Below are 14,798 nucleotides of genomic sequence, written 5' to 3' on the forward strand. Positions count from 1 at the left end.
CATTAGAACATTGCACTGACTCCTGGTTAAATATCAAATTGATTTTAAAATTATTCTGCTGACTTATAAATTGCTAAATGGTCTTGCCCCACAATATCTGAGTAAACTCATTGCATACCATAACCCATCTAAATATAGGATTTCTCTTAGTTCTAAAAATTTCTGATCCCTACAAGTCTCAGGGAAATGGAGGATTTAATGTTTATGATTGGACATTGGTTGACAAATACAATATACCCCTTCTAATTAGATCTGGCCATGTAACTAATAGTATAGGGGTAAGAATGTGCTTTGACATTCCTTTTGTGCTGTCAGTTTGAATGACTTTCTGCAGCTGCTAAAGATGGTGGCTGGGTGGATGCAATCGTTGGACATTTGGGCTGGGTTCCTGGCTAATGATGTGTTACATCTTTAGGTGTGTATGTGTATGTCTGTGTATGTGTGTGTTTTTTGTTTCAGTATCTGTGTCTCTCGTGCCTCCGGTATTCCTATGTACCCAGGCAGGCCTGTTGACAGTCTTGCTAGGGCCCGGGACAAGAACGTTTAATGTTTGCAGGGTTCATATACCTTTATAATGTGGAATTAAAGCACTTGTACTTCACTTTAAAGGTCCATTTCAATATTTTCCAGCACGTTAAACTTAATTAAGTTAAATATTTATACTTATATTCGAAATAATTCGCTTTTTATCACATTATTTAATGGTTGTTTATTTTCAAAACGCCCAATCTTAACGTCTTCATGAGAACTGTTCAGTCAGACAGCTATTTGTTGTGAAACGTAGTAGTTACAATTTCAAGCATTTTCAAGTACTTTAGCCTAAATTCCAGCACTTTTCAAACCTGGAACACAATGCAACATTAAAATTCGTCAGGTAAATGTTTTCCTTTCTTTTCTGAGCTCCAGATTTCTGTATTTACTTTAACTATCTACCACTGTATTTCCCGCTGTTGTGCGGGTACCAGCCGGTTACGGTCGGTGCTGGATCAAACCATTTTCCAGTGGGATGCGGGGGTGTATGCACTTAATGGAAAATATGCAGATAGGTAAAAAAAAACATATATTTTAGCCATTGAGTTTATTTTGAGTACAGAATTTTATATTAATGAAAGATTTCAAGATTATTTAAAAATTATAGATTTAAATAAAAAATAAATTGCTGGGCTCTTTGATGGGCCCCCCTGGCCCTGGACAACAGACCCGGTTGTCCCACCCTGTCGACGGGGCTGTACCCAGGTGATATCATTCACTTTTCTCATGACTTGCAGAAGACTGCCGGGGACACTGTTCAGGAGTCCTCACCTCACTTTGTGTGTGTTTTCAGTTGCTTTTGTTGTGAGTTACCTTGATACCTGCTGTTTTGTGTTTGACCTAATTTCCAAACGTTATATTCGGATAATGACATTGGATTGCTCTTTGCGTGCTGTAGACATTCTTGTATATAACTGTATATTTTCACTGTTCTTACATAATACCAGGTGTTGTGACGCTGAGTGCGTGTCAATGAAATGAGGCGGTACAGAACATAGACACAAAACTTGTCCTTTATTTTCAATGATGCGCAGACAGCACACATAGAACATTTAACACCCAAACGTGCATGACTCTTACAAAGACGAGCACGGGACATTGCGCAAACGCACATTAAATAGATGCACTACACAATCCCCCAGTGATGAGCCACAGGTGAGACCAATGAACACGGACACCGACAACCCACACCCACGGAAATACATATACGGACATAAGAAGACGCAGACAACATAAACACGCCCAAAAGGAGGGGTCCGGAGCTGTTCTGTGACAGAGGCCCCTACCAGGGGCCCGCTACTCCCAGAGCGTCCAGCCTAGCTGGAAGGCCCAGAACCTACACCTACAGGCAGAACCGGAGCCGCCGGAACCGCGAGCCTCCGGGAGTCGTCCTCCCCCAATGGCGGGGCCTGCCACAAACTCCTCTAGAACACCCTCCCTGGGAAGACAGGGGAAAATACATTACCCCACACAGGCACATTTACGACTACACACACAGGAACCTGAAATACGAGAGGCACAAGAGGGAAAAGGGGATTAGGAAGAAACACTGGGACACACAAACACTGGCACAGGGATACACGAAAACTTGCAGCCCTCTCAGTGGGCACGCGACCAGTCTCTTTGGAAGCCCTTGGGGGGCGCGCCGCAGGGTACGCCTGCCGACACTCGTTCTCCTCCCTCCGAGAACCCCACAGGGGAATTTCACCTCCTCTTGGTGGTCGCTCCATGGGTCTGGCTGTGTGTGCAGGTTTCTCCGTCTCCATATCCTCCTCCGAGCCACCCGAGCTCCATGTCATTGGCTCCCCTGGGGTGTAGAACTGGGAGCAGTCCATTTCGCTCCCCTCGGAGTGGGGGAAATGAACTCTCTCCGTCGAACCTCTTCTCCCTCACGGTCCCCCCGGAGTATTCCGATGGAGGTGGGCTCACCCCCTCCCCTTCAGTGTAGGATTCGCCCTCTGAGTACTCAGACGGAGGCAGACTGCCCTCCTCTCCTTCACATTCTGTGAGGTCTGAGCACTCGGACGGAGGTCTCACATCCTCCCCATAGCACTTCGAGGGGTTGGAACACTTAGATGGAGGAGGGCTTACTTCATCCCCATAATACTCCGAAGGGTTGGCGCACTCGGACGGAGGGGGCTCGTATCCTCACCGTAGCATTCGGTAGAGACTGAGTACAGGGATGGAGGAGGGCTCACCTCTTCCTCACCCTTTCCATAATACTGGGTGGGGGCCGAGTACACGGACGGAGGGGAGCTTTCCGACTCCTCCCCTTCAAACTCACTCTCGGGGGGGGGGGGGGGGGGGTGTTTGGAATAATCTCCATTGGAGTCTCTGATTGAATAGCAATGTCTCTCTCTCCACACCCTCAGTGTGGCTTGGTGGAAATACTCCACCATCGACTCCTCCTTGGCTACCTGAGCTTGACGCAGCAGGTTGGCACAAATGGGATCCTGCTGCATCTCTGCAACGGTCACGGGGGGCATCGCGGCGACGTACAGGGGAAGAGGCATGATGGTGCCTACTGGTCCTCTTCCCCTTCTTTGTGCGGGATGCATAGCCTGGCATATTTCGGTCAGCTCGTCTACCTGTGACGCTGAGTGAGCGTCAATCAAACGGGGCGGCACAGAACGTAGACACAAAACGTCCTTTATTTTCAGTGATGCACAGACAGCACACGTAGAACATTTAACACACAAACATGTATGACTGACAAAGACGAGCACGGGACATTGCGCGAACGCACATTAAATAGCGTGATCACGAGACGAGCCACAGGTGAGACCGATGAACATGCACACCGACAACTCACACCAGTGGAAATACATATACGTACATAACCAGACGCAGATGACAAACACACGCCCAAAAGGAGGGGTCCCTTTCAAAATAAAATTGTTACTGTGCTGTAAAAAGCAAAACTGCAGGTTTGCTGGTCCCAATATATGACATAGTGAGAGGCCAGCAACCCCAGCGAGATTCTTCATTTGAACCATTCAATAACCAGCCTTTAACAAGACAAAGAACAGGGTTTCTTTGTCGCCTTTGGCTTGCTCACTGGGGGCTAGGACTCGGCACTTGTAAAGCTGCTTTGTGACAACAACTGTTGTAAAAAGCGCTATATAAATAAAATTTGATTGATTGATTGATTGATGGTTTCCTAACAAGGGAAACAACTACAAACAAGTGGGAATGATAACCATGGGGTGGGGTTAAAAATGACATTGGAGTGGCAGGAGAAACACATGGGGAACCAAAACAGACACATGGCTAGAAAAACAAAAGGTACACTTGACATGTGGGGGCAGGGCTAGCCGTGACAAACTGGAGCAAAAGAAAGCCAACGCAACGACAATAGCGGACAATGAACACGGAAACAAAAAGGTCTGTTCCGTGACAGGTGTAGGGTTCGCTGCTGTTTTTCTTTGGTGTAAGGAAGTTAGACACTACTTGGGCAGTCAGCGTAGGGGTTGTATTTTATTTTGTTTTATTTTTTTGTTTGTTTTTCCTGGGTCCATTCTAGAGTCTGTCTGGCATATTAATTTCTTTGTATATACCATATTCAAATAATATGTCTGTTCACTAATCAGACTTTGTACAGATAGGGTTGTGTATGTAAAAATAGGAGGGAAGAGATTTAAGACTTTAATAGACTAGCTAGTCTATGATCCTAGCAGAGTGTTTATCTGAGCTTAGACTTGATTATTCTGGTTCAATAAGAGTAAAATGTATATACGGAGATGAACAGGTTTACCCCACAGCAGATGTCAGCATAATTGAAATTAAGGGACAAGCATTCTAAAGGTTGGAATTGTACAGAGTGCCCCATATTAGGCAGAGATTTACCAATTGTAGTAGACCTCTTAACTGAGCAGCAGAGGTGATGATAGCAACCAGGCTGCAAACCAAAAGGGAAACGGCTCAAGAAAATAGTTTTGCTGAAGGAAATGCCATTTAATATGGAGTTAAGAAATAGGAAATCCAAAAGAGAAAAAAGACAGGACAAGGCGAAGGGTACAGTCTTGGTTGAATAATTAGAAAATTCTAATAGACAGAGATTCTACCTAGTAACATAGCACAATTACAGAGCCAGGATGAGTCACTCAAATCATTATTTTTAAAATATGCCAAGGACAATGCAGCAAATAAAAGTGACAATTGTTTAGTTTTAAAATATTCTCTACAGAGTTAAAGGTAACCAAGAACAGTTAGTGATACAAAAATGTTTAAGGCAAGAGGTCATTAGACTAGCACATTCTGAACCATGGGCAGGCCACTTAAGACACGCTAAAACATTTGACAGGTTTTACTGGCCTAGTCAACATGTAGATGTTGCAGAGTTCTGTAAGATCTGCCCAGAGTGCCAACACATGGCACCAGCAAAAAAATCTGGCAGAGTGCCACTAATAAACCTTCCCATAGTAGAGACCCCCTTCACATGGATTCCTATGGACATTGTCGGTCCCTTACAAAAAAGTCAGGCAGGAAACCAATACATACTTGTTATCTGCAATTATGCAACTCGCTATACAGAGGCATTTCCACTTAGGAAAGTCAAAACACGCCAGTTGGTCAATGCTTTGATGCAGTTAATTTCGGGAGTAGGCATACCTAGGGAAATACTCACTGACTGTAGCCACCCAGCCAGAAAAGACGGTAAAGCCAACTGATGGTTTATGAAGATTTTAATGCCGTGTGGTTTCACAAAAACACCGTAAGAGCTATAAAAAATGAAATGAATATTATTCATGTAAGACAAACAAACAAAAACCAGTTTCTGTAGGTTATTAATTAAAGGCACAGAATTAGAAAATGTTAGGTTGACTGACACTACTGCCGAGAGAGAAAACCCAGTTTCAACATACGATAGCCTCATTAGCATCGCTGTTAACGAGCATTACAACTGGTACACATGAGTTAAAGGATACATATAAAACAATACACACTTTATAAAGGTAGACACGAACTTCAAACACAAATTCAATGAAACAAATTCCTTGTTCCCGCTCCAGCTAGGGGCTAAATTTTAATACCATGCGTCCATTTCACCACTCAAAGATTCCCATTTTCTTTTGTGTTCGCATTAGCGCAGATGAACTGAAAGTGATTCACGCGCTTCCTTTAAGCGGTGACAAAATAAAAGTACCGGAAACCATCAACAAAGAAAAACACTGCATGAATTAACTAGTGAACTTGAGGTACTATAACATTGAATAACAGTTATTTAAACGACCGTTACACTCCCACCAATCATTAATGATTCCTAACAGAGCTTGAAGATTATGGAAAGCATGAATGATTCCAGTGTGATCATAACCTATGTATGTGTGACAATGTAACAAAGCAGAAGGAAGGTAAATCACTAGATAACAAATGGGTTTGCAGAATAAGAGCTTGAGGAGCGCAGGGTCAGAGTTCAACCTGCTTCTTGCAACAGGACTAGCTTCTGAACTGGGCGCTCCAAGACTGACAACTTGCTTAGGCGTTCACCCTTCTTACCAAGCTGCTTGTCACCCAAGTGCACTTTGACTCTTCTAACGAACCCGTCCTTATCACGAGTGGTCTTGGAAACTCTGCCTAGTCACCACTCACACCTGGGTAGATCATCATCCTTTATCAGTATGATGTCACCAGTTTGCATGTTTCTTTTTGGTGAATGCCAGCGCTGCCTTGTTGCAATGGTAGTAAGGTACTCTTTGCGCCATCGGCTCCAAAATTGCTCAGCTAAATACTGAACATGCCGCCATCTCTTCTTTCCATATATATGTCCTCTCTGACAAATTCACCAGGTGGAGGTAAAGCTCTGTCAGATTTCTGGGTAAGGAGATGGTTGGGGGTTAAGGGTTCAAGGCTGTTCGGATCTGAGAGATTGTCCACTGTAAGTGGACGACTGTTCACAATAGCCATTGCTTCATACAAAAAGGCCCGTAAAGATGCATCATTCAATCTGTCAGAAGACAGCGCCATTGTAGACCGAAGGATACTTCTCACTGTCCTAATCTGCCTCTCCCAGACACCACCAGCATGGCTGGCACAGGGTGCGTTCATGATAAAGTCACATTGCTTCTCTGCAAGGAATGTAGCTATGCGTTCGGAGTCCACCTCTTTGAGAGCTTCAGTGAACTCCCGCTTTGCTCCCACAAAGTTACTCCCTTGATCCGACTTTATTTGTCGCACCGCACCGCGGATGCCAATGAAGCATCGAAGACTATTGATGAACGCGTCTGTTGACATATCGTCGAGCATCTCGATGTGTATTGCCCTCGAGTAAAAACAGGTGAAGAGCAGACCATATCGCTTGTGCACCTTTCGTCCTTGTTTTGTAGCAAATGGGCCGAAACAATCCATCCCACTGTAAGTAAATGGAGGGGAGCGTTCTATGCGTTCTGAAGGCAAGTCAGCCATCTTTTGCCCTTCTGCAGGTTTTCTTAGTTTTTTGCAGGTTATGCAGTGATGAATATAAGCTGCTACTGCACAACTAATTCCTGGAATCCAGTAGCCGTTTGCTCTTATTTGGTTAAGGGTGAAACCTTTACCTTGATGCTCAACCTTCTCGTGATTATGAGCAATGATCAATCTTGTAATATGATGGTCTTTGGGGAGAATTGTGGGATGTTTAAAGGAGTTGGCAAGAGATGAATTGCCCAATCTTCCTCCCACCTTAACACTAGAGCTCCTAGAGAAGCGAAAAATTTCACAGGGCTTGGTAGGGTCCATGTAGCCCACTCCCCTGCTGTGAAGGGATTAACGCCCATTGTCTTGGTAATGCGGTGGAAGCGGCTCACCCCCAGTTCATACGCCTGCCAAAGCACAAGCTGGCTAACCCCAAGCTCATATGCCTGCTAAAGCACAAGCTGGCTCACCCCTAGCTCATATGACCAAAACACCAAACGTGATACTTCACGAAAAAGTTGAGCAGACTGTATGTTACCAATACTACAACAAACGGCAGAAAATTTGTAGACTCGTGTTTCAAAAGTTACAATTCAATCGCACATAGAGACGACAGTTTCTCTAATGAGTCCCGTCAAACAATAAAAATAAATAAAATTGTTTGAATCTTGCTCTTTTTATATTTCATATACTATACTATATAATATTTGTTGTAATCAAACACTTTCTGTTTCCGCGTTTGAATTCGCGTTTGAAAAGCTAAGAAATTATATGGCGCAATTAGCTTGATGCTAATGTTATATAGGAAATCCCATATCATTGCTAGCGAAAATTAGCATGGTCGCGTTGCATCACTGCATCACTGATAAATGTTGTGATCTAAACAGCAGGCTGGAAAAGGAGAGGAAAAGACAGGAAAACAAATTCATGTGCTCTCTATCTATCTATCTATCTATCTATCTATCTATCTATCTATCTATCTATCTATATTTGTGTTAGAAGCATTTGATAGAAGCATTTGTGTTTCTGCTTGTTTGTGATCTAAACAGCAGGCTTGAATCTTGCTCTTTGTACATTTCTTATACTATCTATCTATCTATCTATCTATATTTGTGTTAGAAGCATTTGATAGAAGCATTTGTGTTTCTGCTTGTTTGTGATCTAAACAGCGGGCTTGAATCTTGCTCTTTGTACATTTCTTATACTATCAGGTGTACACAGGTGATGTCCTGAGAATCCTGAATTCTCAGGAGCTCTAGTGTTAAGAATCCCATCCTTGTCAATGAATGCATTTAAACGGAGCAACCTGTTGTGGGATGGTAGGGGATTACCTCTGCTCAGGGTGCTCAGCTCCTCTTGAAATATTTCCCCCTGTAGATTCCTGATTATCAGGTTTTCCGCGTTATTTCTTTCCTCCATTGTAGTAGAGGTCTGCACTCCCGCGGTAATCCCACGGGTCCCGCGGGACCCGACAGAATATCTTGCGGCGCGGGACAGAATTTAATTGTTATTGGCGGGAGCGGGAGTTGAATTAGTCCAGGCGATGCGGGAGCGGGACCACATATACATGTAGAAAAATCTCGCAAATTAATAGTCTAGAAAATTATAATAATAACAACGCAATGATTTCCATGCAAAAGGAACAGGACGAAAACAACTAATCATTCAGTAAGTAAGCAATAAACCAATTCAAAATATTGGCTAAGCAACTGATCATGTGAACATGAAGTGTATCATTTTGTCATTTTGATACAGAAATGGCAGAGACTGTAGACCAGGGGTCGGCAACCTTTGAGACATGGAGTGCCAACTTAAACATGTCCAGTCAATGAGTGTGCCACTATGGCCGCGAGTTTAAATTGTTGACCGAGGAGGGGGGGAGGTGTAAATGGACACAAATTAAGTATTATATCGCGATCGATCGCCAAGTATAAATGCCTCCGCCGTTCGCGCGAGGTGTGCGTGCGGAGTCACGCGCTACGGTCACTCGCGAAAGTATAATCCATTAATATAATAATTTAGATTAAATTATATATATTTTTGCTGATGCTGGTCCAGCGTGTCGCGTGCCAGTGACTATGCCTCGGCGTGCCAATGGTGGCACACGTGCCATAGGTTGCCGACCCCTGCTGTAGACGGTCAACCGTCTATTTAAAATTCTATTAAAACAGGCGAATACACCACAATTAAGCAAACTACAGGAAAGTCTGATGTATGGAAGTCATATTCCATTGTAATTAATGGAGATGGAAATCGGCTTGTTGTGATAGATGTCAGAAAGTGTTGGTGTACGTCACCTGACGGCACGTGTTTGGACTGTGCTAAGAAATGGGACAGCGCGATCCATCGCTATATTGCTGTTTTAATTAATACATAAGAAAATTTCAAGTACTAAATCTAATTAATTCAATTCATATTAGGATTGTGGGCGGGGGCGACAGAAATATATATGTGGCGGGCGGGTGCGGGATTAAAACAAGCGCTTTTTTGGCCGGTGCGGGCGGGAGCGGGATTAAAACAAGCAGGTGCGGGTGAGAGCGGGATGAAAACAAGCGATTTTTTGGCGGGAGCCGGCGAGAGCGGGTCTAAAACAAGCGGGAGCGGGCGGGAGCGGGATTAAAAAAGCAGTCCCGCGCAGACCTCTACATTGTAGTAAGGCTATTTGATTTGTTCCTGTTGATGTATCTGAGAATCCGTGCTACAGCTCTAACGGCCCGGGACCAAGAAGAAAACTTGGAAAGACGACTAACTATGTTTTCTTGCTCTAATGTTTGGGTTCTCAGAGATTGAGCTCTTCTCACCTCAGGATCTCCTAACTCCAGCTCTGGAGTCACATCTGCTGGCAGCTGAAATTCCTCTTTCCACAAGAACTTTGGACCCGTGAACCAAGTAGATGTCATAAGTTCCTTGGGGGTAAGGCCCCTGGAGGCATGGTCGGCAGTGTTCTCATTAGAGGCGACATATCTCCACTGTCGAGGATTTGAGCCCAGATGTATACTTTGGACTCTGTTTGCAACAAATGTGTGAAAACGCCTTGTCTCATTTTTAATATACCCCAAAACCACCTTGGAGTCAGTCCAGAAGAACTCCTCTGCCTCAAGGGCTGCCAATTCCTCCTTGAGCATGTTGCTCATTTTCACAGAAACAATTGCAGCAGTTAATTCCAGCCTTGGGATAGTTGTGACTTTCGTAGGAGCTACTCTGGATTTCCTAATAACAAGAGCACAATGCACATCCCCCCTTTCATTGCAAAACCTCAAATAGGAACACTGCCCATAACCCTTTGTGCTTGCATCAGAGAAGTGATGCAGTTCGGTCTTAGAGACCTTACCAAACCCGTGTGGTGCACAACTACGAGATATGGTGACCTGGTCCAGATTGGCTAAATCATTTCTCCAGCCCTCCCATCTAGATTGAAGCTCATCCCCCAATGCATCATCCCAGCCAGTGCCACGCTTGCATGCCTCCTGAAGTATTCTTTTCCCATTAAGGACAAATGGGGCTACTAATCCCAAGGGATCATACAGCGAAGCAACCGTGGATAAAACTCCACGGCGAGTTGCAGGCTGTCCTTTAAGACTGATGCTGAATTTGAAACAGTCAGATTGTGGGTCCCACTGGATCCCCAATGTTCTCTCTAATGGCAAGTCATCAAAGGCTAGATCAAGGTTCCCAACATCCGCTGACCGCTCTGATGGTGGTATGCTATCTAAGACAGCTCTATTATTAGACACAAACTTGTGCAGTCGAAGACCACCACTGGCACAAAGCTTTCGAGCTTCTCTAGCGAGTTGAATGGCATCATCAATGCTACCTACACTTGCGACCCCATCATCTACATAAAAGTCCCTTGTGACAAACTGAGCACCAAGAGGATAAAGGTCCTTGTTCTCTTTAGCCAGATATTTAAACCCATAGTTGGCACAGCCCGGGGAAGACGCTGCACCAAACAGATGTACCCTCATACGGAATTCCTTGGGCACTGTGTTGAAATCGCCATTGCTCCACCAAAGAAAGCGCAGAAAGTTTCTGTCAGTTTCATGTACGTGGAACTGGTGAAACATCCTTTCCACATTGCACATTAATGCGATAGGGTGTTGACGAAACCTAATGAGAACACCAATTAAATTGTTCATCAAATCAGGTCCAGAGAGAAGGTGATCGTTCAAGCTAGTTCCTTTGTAATTTGCTGAACAGTCAAACACTACTCGAAGTTTGTCAGGTTTTTTCGTGTGGTAGATGCCATGGTGTGGGATGTACCATTTTTCACCTTCAACACCAGTGTCTTGGACTTCCTCTGCATCTCCCTTACTAATGACCTCCTCCATAAACTTGACATAGTGTTCCTTATACTTCTTGTCCTTTGCCAGTTTCCTCCTTAGATGGTTAAGTCGCAGTACTGCCAGATTCTTATTGTCTGGTAGACTGGGTCTCCTTTTAAAGGGAAGAGGCATTTCATAGTGACCCTCACTATTTTTTCGTATACTCTCCCCTAACTGGCTCAGGAACCTGACATCATCTTGAGACACTGTCTTACTGTCTTTCGTTCCATTCTGGAAGTCAGATTCTAAAGCACGGATGACCTCTGTAGGAGTTACAAGAGGTAGCTCTTTGACAGAGGTGCGATGACACAAGCTGGTGAGAGGAAGAGAGTTAAGCGTGGGTGAAGAACGCCCTACAACACTCCAACCCAAGTCTGTTCGAATGGCAAATGGTTCATCATCCCCTCCCAAAATAACCTGTTTTGGTGCCAATGCTCTAGGGCAGTTGTAGCCTATCAGCAACCCTACTTCACAGTCCTTGAGTGGTTGGATTTCATCAGCTATTTCTGAAAGATGGGCCCATTTACTGACTGTCTCACAGGTAGGAATATGCATATAATTCAAGGGTATGCAATCCTTTGTATAGGTAGGTGGAAGTTCAATGTATTCGGGAGAGCTATAGCCTCTTACACGAAGTCCCAATACCCTTTCACTTGGAAGAATCATGCCCTTTCCACTCATGGTAGTCAACTTAAGTTTCACTGGGTATTTCTCAGCTTGCAGTATGTCACTTACACCATGATCAACAAAGGTGGTGTCACTTTGAGTATCTAAAAGTGCATACACTAGCCTTTCCTTACATGGCTTACTCTTTGCTGACACCCATACTGGTACAACCATGGATGTGTTCGGAGTGCTCTCTCCTGCTATGCTGAGTGACATTGAAGTTGCAGTTTCTGTTGCCTTGACCCGAGATGAGTCAGGAGAAGGCGCAGAAGTTTCCTTCTTTAGATAACTGTCGTCATGGAGGCATGTGGGATGCTTCTTTTTACAGGTGTCGCAGGTGTGACGACGACGACACTCCTTTGCATTATGACCAGACTTCAAACAACCATAACACAGCCTTCCCTTCACATAGTTCCGCCGTTCCTCCAATGACATGGCTGTGAACTTAGGACAACCATGAAGCCTGTGTCTATGATCTTGACATAGTTCGCGGCTGGCGAACGCGCCTGGTGGGCCGCATGGAAGTTCCCCGTTGACTGACACTACTGCCGAGACAGAAAACCCAGTTTCAACATACGATAGCCTCATTAGCATCGCTGTTAACGAGCATTACAACTGGTACACATGAGTTAAAGGATACATATAAAACAATACACACTTTATAAAGGTAGACACGAACTTCAAACACAAATTCAATCAAACAAATACCTTGTTCCCGCTCCAGCTAGGGGCTAAATTTTAATACCATGCGTCCATTTCACCACTCAAAGATTCCCGTTTTCTTTCGTGTTCGCATTAGCGCAGATGAACTGAAAGTGATTCACGAGCTTCCTTTAAGCGGTGACAAAATAAAAGTACCAGAAACCATCAACAAAGAAAAACACTGCATGAATTAACTAGTGAACTTGAGGTACTATAACATTGAATAACAGTTATTTAAACGACCGTTACACTGACCAAGGCAATAATTTGACATTCAAGCAGTTCAGCGAAGTGTTCAAGCTTCTAGGGATTAAGGGGATAAGAACCACACCTTACCACCCTCAGACAGATGGCTTAGTGGAAAGATTCTACAAGACATTAATGAGCATGCTGAAGAAGTTTGTTGCAGATTCATGCACGGTCTGGGACACATGGCTCCTATACTTACTCTTTGCTTACAAATAAGTGCCACAAGCATCTACTGGATTCTTTTCATTTCGATTTATGGTAGAGAGGTCAGAGGTACTCTTGAAGTATTGAAGGAGGCGTGAGAAGATCACAACACTGACCAAAAGCTCAACAGCCTATCCTATGTCCTGAAGATGAGGGAGAAGATGGCAACACTAACTGAGATAGTCCACAAAAACATGGAGAAAGCAAAGAAGCATGAAAAAGTGGGGTATGACAGAATGGCGAAGAAGAGAGGACTCATTTCAGGAGAAAAAGCCCTTATCCTTCTGCCAACATCAGATACTAGCCTCTTAGCAAAGTGGCAAGGGCCACATCATATGAGCTACTTCTCCCTGATAAGAAAAAGAAGAAGCAGATATTCCACATCAACATGCTTAGATCATGGAGAGAGCCCAAAATGGACATTTCAGAGCAGATGTGGATTAGAGCGATTGAGGAAGAGGAGGAGACAATAGAACAATACTTCCCAAAAAAAAGGGAGGATGCCACTCAACCTATGCCACCCGACCTATCACATCTAGAAACAGAACAGCACAGACAACTAGAAAGAATCATCCCAACAGACCTCTTCAAAGAAGAGCCAGGCAAGACAAACATCATGCACCACAACATACGTCTGCTGAAAGATGATTCCATCAGACAGACAAATTGCAGTGTGCCAGTACGCCTGGTGCCAGATCTGAAGAGATCCAATGCAAAGAGCTGATGAGCTGATAGAGAGACTGGGCAGAGCAAAGTATGTGACAACACAGGACCTGAGTAAAGGATATTGACAAGTCCCATTGGCACCAGCCGCAAGAGAACTGATGGCATTCCACACACCTAGTGGCCTGTACCACTTCCAGTGTTGGGAGCGTTACTTTAAAAAAGTAATTTGTTATAGTTACTCACTACTTGTTCAAAAAAGTAACTGAGTTAGTAACTGAATTAGTCTATAATAAAAGTAACTCATTACCAGAGAAAGTAACTATTTGCGTTACAGTTAAAAAAAGTTATATGCCAATGAATAAGGATTTTTTTTGAAAAAGCAGTTTTTACAGTCAGTTGAAATGAGTAGATCAGAAAGGTGTTTAACTTTTGATATTTATTGCACATCCACAGACCAGTGCAGGATAAAATCCTTTAATATCCCAAATCTTTGTAAAAAAAAAAAAAAGTAAACAGTTACACTATATAAAGTGCATTTACATCTATCAAATAAAATTAAATTCTCTCAATCTGAGACAACTGTTTGTTCACAACAGAAGTAAACTTAACAATACAACCTCTATTCTTAATTAAATAATTCAAATACCCAGTCTGGTAGACATTCAGGAACTTCAAGTATTTTCTTAAACAATGTTTATATCGCCACCTTGAAAATGCAAATTTTTCTTCAGCTTGCTCCTGACTCGCCATTTCTGTCTCTTCTCTGTTTGTGTCGTGTGCTTCGGCGCACGTGTAAAAACACTGGCTCTGATTGGCTACCATAACTCTGCCTTAGCCAATCGCTTATTGACTTGTTAAGTTAAGCAGGTGTTACACCGAGAACTGTGACCTATCGGGATCTGTTACTCCTCACTAGTCTGGGCAGCGGTCCGCTCAGATTACTGTTAGTATATCAATATACAGTAACGCACCGCTTTTAATGACCAGTAACGTCAACGGTGTTGTAACGACAGGAAAAGTAATTAATTATATTATCCCGTTACTAACAAAATGATGCCGTTACCT

The sequence above is a fragment of the Brachyhypopomus gauderio genome, chromosome 12 (assembly GCF_052324685.1).
Source record: "Brachyhypopomus gauderio isolate BG-103 chromosome 12, BGAUD_0.2, whole genome shotgun sequence".
Lineage (NCBI taxonomy): Eukaryota > Metazoa > Chordata > Actinopteri > Gymnotiformes > Hypopomidae > Brachyhypopomus > Brachyhypopomus gauderio.